The sequence below is a fragment of the Elephantulus edwardii genome, unplaced genomic scaffold (assembly GCF_000299155.1).
Source record: "Elephantulus edwardii isolate Elephantulus edwardi_28Jun2011 unplaced genomic scaffold, EleEdw1.0 scaffold00368, whole genome shotgun sequence".
NCBI lineage: Eukaryota > Metazoa > Chordata > Mammalia > Macroscelidea > Macroscelididae > Elephantulus > Elephantulus edwardii.
In genome coordinates, this window is record NW_006400118.1 from 1,405,268 (window position 1) to 1,413,963 (window position 8,696).

Genomic DNA, 8,696 nt, shown 5'->3' on the forward strand with positions numbered 1-8,696 from the left:
AAAAGAGTTCTCTCTCTCTCATCTGTTTCATGCAGTATACATAATTTATCCCCCCAACCCCAGTCTCAGTCTCGTTTTACAACAGCGGCACTATGCAGTATTTGTCTTTTTGTGACTGAGATACTTCACTCAGCATATTGTCCTCCAGGGTCACCCATTTTGCATATTTCATGCGTTCCTTGCTTTTCAATGCTGTGTAGTATTCCATTGTGAGCTTCTCTATTTATTCGTTTGTTTTTGGGCACTTGGATTGTCTCCAGCTCTTTGCTATTGTGAACAAAGCTGCAATGAACTTGGGCGTGCACAAGCCATCTTCTTGAGGATCTGCCTCTCTCACTGTGCCTCCCCGCTCTTCCTATCGTAATGTCTTTTTTCCAAGGACTTGCCCCAGCTGAGACCATGCTCAAAGTATATGAAACAAAGAGTGACCATTCTCGCCTCTACGGAGCACCTTGGCTGCACTTCCTTCAATACTCATTGGTTTGTTCTTTTGGCAGTCTGTGATAGACTCATTATTCTTCACCAAGTCCACAATTAAAAGGCATCATTATTCAGTATCCAACTTTCACATGACTTCGATGCAACTGAATACATTATGTATCTTAAAACCAAAAAGAAAAAAACCCTACATCTCATTGCCATTGAGTGGGAACTGACTCGTTGCTAATTGTTCATTGAGTCAGGATTCTCTGCAGAGTGCTGAGGAGCAGTGACATCGGTGTAGAGACTAAGGTGCGCCTGATCAGGGCCATGGTCTTCACAGTTAGCATGTTCTACATCAGAGAGCTGGACAGTGACAAAAGATGACAGAAGAATCAATGCCTTTGAGTTGTGGTGCTGGAGGAGAGTCTTGAACATACCATGGACCGCCAGGAGAACAAAGTTACTTCAGGCAGGTTAAAGCTGTGGTCTTCCTACAGAAGACCTTCCTCCCTCCCAGGGCTCCTCTCAGTTAATCCCAGCTGCCAGCCTCCAGGCTGTCCTTGAGTTCCGTGCGGTTGAAGCAGACCCATAGCTGAAAGCAGGCACGCAGAGAAAATAAATTACACACAGAAGTGCCCAGTTTTCTCCTTAGGAGCAGCTTGAGGCATGGGGGAGTGGTGGAAGTCCTCTCCTGGGGACCAGGGGTATTTGTGGGATTTTATTTTTTGTTTTTTTTGCCTCGGGGACTTGGAGGTCCTGCTGGTGTGAATGGATGGGACCAGTTGTGCTGCTGCTGTCCCCATGAAGGAATTGTCCCACCCAGAGTCAGGCCTGCCCTCCTTGAGATGCACTGATAAAGTGAAAGGAGAAAGATCAGAATGTAAGGAGCCTGAGGGTTGGAATGGACATGTGGTAAACAGGATAGGAACGCCTCTGTGCATGTGGACCTTCCCCAGTCCTTTTGCACAATTCACTTCTCTGTCACTTTCCTACTACCCTCCGAGAGAGAGAGAGAGAGAGAGAGAGAGAGAGAGCGCTCCTGGCCAGAATCCTCTTCATTTTGAATTAGACTCAAGACTGTCGAGTCAGAACCGACCCATAGCTCACCATCTAGTCGGTTTTCAGAGGCATGAAATCATGCAGGAGATTGCTCCTTTTTTCCTTCGTTCACACTAATTTACATCAGAATTTGATCTAATCCCATTGGCTTTTACACTTAAGACAAGTATCAGTAGTATTGTGGTTTGGATTATGTCTACCCACAATATGTGTCATCTTGGCTGGACCGTGATCCATCATATTAAATAATTATCTGGAAAGTGGCTCAAGATGCATTCCAGAGGCCTTGAATCTCAGCTAAAAGATAGCATCCCAGTGACTGAACTATCAGCCAGTGGCCCTTTTGAAAGCCATGATCTTCTTCTGAAAGGTTTTTCTTGTGTGAAAAATGAACTTTTGCCCAGTCATCCTCTTGAGGTATCAGAAAAAAAATTTCCAGCTCAACCAAGATAAAATTAAGTTTTCCACCCTGAAAGATAAAATGACCTTTTCCACCCTGAGGAATATCCAAGGTCTCTTTGTCCCCTGAAGCTGCAGATGGAGTTCAAGGCCATGCAGCAGGTTCAGCACCTCCCATTTCTTCCAAGTTCAAACCTCTCACTTGATATTTTGAGGGGCAGTGATGAGACCACTGGATTTGAAGATAGTCTTAATGATCCTTCCCGAAGCTAAGTCATGGGCGAGCCCACTCCATGGTGGAGTACAAGCTGTGTTTGCTGTGGAGCGGCGCTCACAGCTCATACACCTGAAGGCCACAGGGCGTCCAGAGCTGTCTGCTTGGCTGTGTGCAACATTAAAAATACTAACACACTAGGGAAAAAAAATTACCCTCCATTTTTTGATTGGGTGCAGTGATCTTATATGTTGTAAATCTTCACTTCTATAATGTTCATGAGGTATAATTATGGATCAAGGCAGACTGTATATGAAAGAGATGGGGTTGTGCTTTGAGTCAGGCTTTGTGATATAAAAGAGATTGTCGTCGTTGTTGTTGTTAGGTGCCGTCGAGTCATAGATGACTCATAGCGACCCTATGAACGAAAGGCTTGAGCACTGTTCATAGAGTTTCCAGAGGCAAGCCATTTCTGAAGTGGATGCCACTCCTGCTTCCAAGCTTGTTTTAATCAGGAAGCTCCACCAAACACTGTCCAACATGGGTAACCATTATCACATTTGACACACCAGTGTCACAGTGTTTAGCATCACAGCAGCCACGAGTTAACCTCTGTACAGCATTGCACAGACCAGTGCTATAGCACCTAGAAGAATGTTTGACAAAAAAACAATGTGAACCAGTTCAGAGGGCCGCAGATCACCCACCTTGGGCTTGGTAGCATAACTTTCTGTCCACTAGGCCAACGTAGCTCTATGTTGTCGGTGTTATTGTTGTTAGGTGCTGTTGAGTCATAGATGACTCATAGCGACCCTAGGAACAGAAGACCTGAGCGCTGTTCATAGAGTTTCCAGAGGCAAGCCATTTTGGAAGTGGATGCCTCTCCTGCTTTCAAGCTTGTTTTAATTGGGGAGCTCCCCCAAACACTGTCCACAAATAAAAGAGATTACATAAGTGAAATGAGAGGGACCAACCGTTACCAAAAAAAAACAGGTGGAAGGAGGAGTGTGCCATTTGCATCCAGGGATCCTGCACTGGGAATCTTCTTCTCAGGGGAAGATTGATGGCAGGACGCAGGGAGCCGTCCAAGGAGCCCCAGGCCCACAAATGTTGAAACAAGGACCTTTCTCTTGACTGTGAGCCTCACAGAGAGAAGCCCTTCCTCTAGTTCTGGCTTCCTGAACCCTGACTTGTAGGCTCCTAAACTTTAAGAACATAAAGTCATCCACTTGTGACATTTCTGTTACAGCAGCATTAGCTAGCCTAAGACACATGATAAAAGACTATCTGGGAAGGAAGTTGTCTTTTCCACAGTTAACCTTGCTACTGTGTTGAGAAACGCTTTAAGATCTAACCAGAAGCCTTTGTGTCCAAATGTCTTCTGCAAACTGAAAAATGAGGTGAACGTTTGTCTTGATATTTGATAAAATGATGTACTTTTTACTATCAACTCAGGGTTTTTATTCACAAATCTAGAACTTACTATTGTATTTACTTCATTTTCCAGGAACAGAATGCACTGTTCTTTTATAACCTACAGAATTATGCTAATAGAAAATTTAGCAAGGTGGTTATTTTAACTCTTCCGACCATTGCATCTCTCTTTGGGAAGCCACTTAAAGATAAACTATGCCCATTTTGAGTTTTTGCTGTGTAAAAGAAAAATACTCATTACTGTGTTTTTGTATCCTGAAAAACAGAATTTATTCCCAACTTACAATGGGCTGCTGATGCTAGATTCTCCAGTTTCTCCTCTATGTAGTGGAGTCAATTAGAGTAATCGTAAACATATGAAATGGTACTCACCCAGCACTTGCTTCTCCAGAAGATTTTCCTCCCTAATTTTAATCAGATTACATGAAAATTGAAATATCTTGGGACATTAAATACTTCATTTAAAATGTTCATGCTTTAACATTATTTCACAAAGTGAGTTCACATTACAAAAAATGGACGATTTACTCAAAGCCACAATGTATCTGTGATATGAAATGCATTTTCTCTTTGGCATTTCGAATTCTAAGCTTTACTGCATTAACCAAGTAACAGTAGGCCTTCAGAAGTCTTTTCTAGATAATATTAGCATTTCCTTCATCTTGACTAATTCTGAAAGCGAAGCCTTAAAAGAAAACCACGTTAAATTTAAATAGGCCAGAGAAAGTGGAACTTTTAAAGTTGTAGAACCTGTTTAGGGTTTGCCCGGAAGGAATGAGAGTTGCTGATGGTTTTTGTTAGCAAACGTTCTCGCCTTACTCAATATACGTCTACCACAGAATCGTTGGTAAAAGAAGCAATTACCCTATTTCTCTTAATATAGCAGAGAAACTTTGTTCTGTTTACAATCAGGTTTCTTCAGCTGACAGTTTAAAGAAGGTGGCATTTCTTTAAGGAAGCCACATTTTAGTTACATTCTCTGACATTTTCTCTGTCCTGAGATGCAGGAACAGGGAAGCAGATTTATGCAGTGGACTTCATGTGCTGTACCAGTCAACCACACTGTCCGGTCAGCTCTGACGGGCGAAGACCCTTTGTGTGTCAGCGCCGAGCTGGGCTCCACTGGGATTTCAGTAGCTCACTTTTCAAAAGTAGATGCCACGTCTCTTTTCTGAGGTGCACCCGGCTGGACCAGCACTCCCCACCTTTTTTATTATCGTCCAGCAAGCTAATGCTTATACCACCCAGGATGACCCCTCACCCCAGTGGCACAGAGAGAATTTCACACAGGCCATCATGCAGAATTGAGACAGGAAATAAGAAAAGGTTGACAGTCCACATCAGACGCTCTCAGACCTCCTTTATATTGGCATGTGGGCCCTACAGCCTTTTCTACAAAATGATTGACATTGTCTGGAGTTAACATTGTATAATTTTATCATATGTTGTTATGTTGTTATGTGCTGTCAAGTCCCTTGCTACTCATAGTGACTCTACGTACAACTCTCAATCCTGCCCTATCCTGAGCCAGTACTCACTGCCTCTGACACACCTCCCCTTATCACCTCCATTACTGTGTCATCCTATCTCCTCCCAGGTCTTCCTCTCTTACGCTGTCCTTCCATCCTTCCAAGTGTGCTGTCCTTCTCCAAGAATTGGTCCTTCCTGGCAGTATACCCAAAGTATGTCAGAGGGAGCTTCAAAATCTTTACAAACCTGTTTGTTCTCTAGGCAGTGTATGGTATGTTTAATACTCTTCTCCAACACTATAACTCAAAGGCATCAATTCTTCTGTTGTTCAACTCTCTGATGCACATGTCCAGCTCTCTGATTCTATGCCAATCATTATTTAGCTGTGTGATGTAGAGCAAGTAATTGCAAAGATCATAGCATAGATGAGGCGCACCTTAGTCTCTAGACTGACATTGTTGCTCCTCAGCACTCTGGAGAGGTCTCTGACAGCAGATTTTCCTAATACGATTTTTTTTTTAAATTTCCTGACTGCTGGTGCCAAAGATGTTAAAATACAGGACCATTATTATTCAACTTTTTCAGGAAGCATAGTAGTTAAAGGTTGGTTATAGCACAAATATTTCAAAGCTTCAAACTTTATACATTTAAACTGCAAATAATTCCAGGTTTTCATTCTTCTCTTTATCTGTCTTATTTCTCTAAGTGCTGCTACACCAATACCATAATGAATTTTAACAAAGTGACTATTTCTCAGTTTGTTGTTGTCTCAGTCTCCTTGTGGCCTAAGGGCCTTTGGCCCCTTGAAGAGGTGTGGCCTACAAGTCAGTTTGAGCCCTGGACCTAGGGGCTGTGTGTTGACAGAGCTGTGTATTGATGTGTATTGGTTCTACGGGAGATTACTGGTCCCTTCATCTTCCCCTTTCCTGGTTTCTTGGAGAGCTCCATCTGTCTCGTCACCTCCCTTCGCCACTCTCTGCTTGTTTAATTGTTACTGTTGTTATGTAACCTGGAGTCAGAACTGACTCAGAGCAGATCCTCCAACTGCTTTTCAGAAGCAGTAAACTGCATGGGAGGAGATTGCCCATCTTTCTCCAATAGGCATTTGGGGGATTCAAACCATATACTTTTGCGTTGGCAGCACAACTCCTTCCTACTATGCCATCAGAGCTCCTTTAAGATGCAACTTTTATGTTTTGTAAGGAATATAGAGAAGAGCCTATTTTCAAATGCAATTACAACCACAGGCATTGTGGGTAGGCTTGTTATAACAGGTTTTTTGAGGGACAAATTTCAGTCTAGTATCTAAGGAGAAGTGTAGAATATTATCTCATAAGATATGTTGTTCTTGTTGTTGTTATGTGCCGTCGAGTCATTTGCGACTCATAGCGACCCTGTGTACAAGAGCCCTAAACCTGCTCTATCTTGTACCAATCGCACTGCCTCTAACACACCCATCCCGATTATCCCAGTCACTGAATCAATCCACCTCATAGAGGGCCTTCCCCTCTTGCACTGTCCCTCCACCCTCCCAAGCATGATGTCCCTTTCCAAGGACCTGTCCCTCCTTACAACATGTCCAAAGTATAACAAATGTAAAATAATTAACACACCAGCTATTGTTATCCTCAGATAGCTATTATTTTGTTGATATTATTACTGTCATTTGGATCATGTGTTTCTGATATTCTGGAACACCTCTAGACTTTGTCCTTATAACATATGTACATCCTCTTCCAGCATTTTTAAGGACTTAAAGGCAGGTTTTGCTATATATTGAATTAAACACAATGGTATACTTGAGTTTGCATTTAGTATAATGGCTGTGACATGTTAACAGTAATTTAACAATCACCATCAAGGACTTCAAGAAAACAGATTCTTTCCCCTGGGCAGCATTATGATAAACAGCGAAGAAACTGAGATTGGGAGCAGCTTTAGTTTGCTTGACTCTACAATCATCACTCTTGGTACCAGCAGGTAGGTAATCAAAAGATGAATTGCATTGGGAACGTCTGCTGTCAGGGACCTCTCCAGAGTCCTGAAGAGCAACAATGTCAATCTGGAGACTACAGTGCACCTGATCCAGGCCATGGTCTTTACAATTACATGTTATGCATCAGAAAGCTGGACAATGACTAGAGATGATAGAAGGAGAGTTGATGCCTTTGAGCTGGTGTGCTGGAAAAGAGTATTGAATATAGCATAGACTGCTAAGAGAACAAATGGGTTTTTGTCCTGGAGAGAGTGAAACCAGATTGCTCCTTGGAGTCAAGGATTCTGAGACTTTGTTTGATATACTTTGGACATGTTGCAAGGAGGGACCAGTCCTTTTAGTGGGCTATCATGCTTGGAATGGTAGAGGGACACCACAAGACCAGAAGACCCTCAGTGAGTTGGATTGATTCAGTCACTAGGTTAATGAGGGTGGGTGTGTCCAAGACAATAAGGTTGGCTCAGGATAGAGCAGGGTTCAGGGCTGTTGTACATAGGGTCGCTATGAGTCACAAGTGACTTGACGGCACATAACAACAAAAAGGACATCATGCTTGGAAGGGTGGAGCGATAGTTCAGGAGAGGAAGACTTTGGATGGAGTTGCATTGACTCAGTGCCTGGCGTAATGAGGATAGGTGTGTTAGAGACAATTAGACTGGGTCAGGACAGAGCAGAGTTCAGAGCTGTTGTACATAGGGTCGCTATGAGTCGCAGGCTACTCAATGGGCATATACAAAAACAACATTTTCATTTTGAGATTGAATGAAGCCAAAACAAATTGAGTCTTTCAAATTCTAAAGTGCCTTTGCTTTAACTGACAGTGGGTTCCTGCAGAGACGATTCTAACACATTGCAACCGTGTCCACGTTAGAGGAAGATTGTGGTCTATTACGTAGACAGTGTCTGGACCTGTCAGAAGTAGATCTCCAGGTCTGTCTTCTGAGATGATGCCTCTCAGTGGACTTAAACCGACAACCTTTTGGTTAACAAATGAATCTATTAGTTGCACCATCCAGGGACTCCAGTCTGACGGTAGAACAGGACTAAAATTGGAACTGTTTGCCTCTTCCCAGCCCTGTGAATGATAAATTCCTTGTAGCGGTGCTTCAGAAACGGCCCTGACATGCTCCAGCTGCCAGATAACGCCCTTTGCTGGCTATTTTTGCATATGTCTGGGCCGTCTGCATTCTGCTTTGCCTTTTCTTCATTGCTTTTGCTAGCTCCCAAGGTCTGGGGATTCTTAGTTGTCACACAGCGATTTAAACTTGGAAAATGATCCTGGTTGGGACAGACTGAAGTGTTACCAAGTTTAGTCATTAGCCATTATCAATCTTAAACTCTGTGGAAAGAGAAACAATGGCTGAACGGCCGTATTTCATCTGCATTGCATTTTCAGCTGTGGAGTTTGAGCCATTTACATGGGCTTTCGCCTCTGCCGGTTGTAAAACAAGCAGGACCACACAGTCTTTCTGGCGAATGGAAAAGATTTTAATGTAAATTTTGTGATCTCTCCAAGTTAAATCTAGCATTTGATTTAAGCATAAGGAAGAGGTTGATGAATTAAGTTTCAGCAAGCTCTTGACACTTTTTGATTGCTTGTTTATTGTGGGATATTGCTTCTAATATATACTACGTAGTAACAATTTTGTGTTTTTCCAGCATTTTTCTTCTTTTATCTGATGTAATCCTTCCTATTGTTGT

General features: G+C 42.7%; 1 protein-coding gene and 1 pseudogene across 1 annotated transcript in view; both read left to right on the forward strand.

Moving 5' to 3' along the window:
* The window catches only part of ARHGEF26 (Rho guanine nucleotide exchange factor (GEF) 26), a 182,163-nt gene that overhangs the window by 65,097 nt on the left and 108,370 nt on the right, over positions 1–8,696 (forward strand). The gene's annotated exons all lie outside the window — the stretch shown is intronic.
* Positions 1,753–2,231, forward strand: LOC102853034 (annotated as a pseudogene).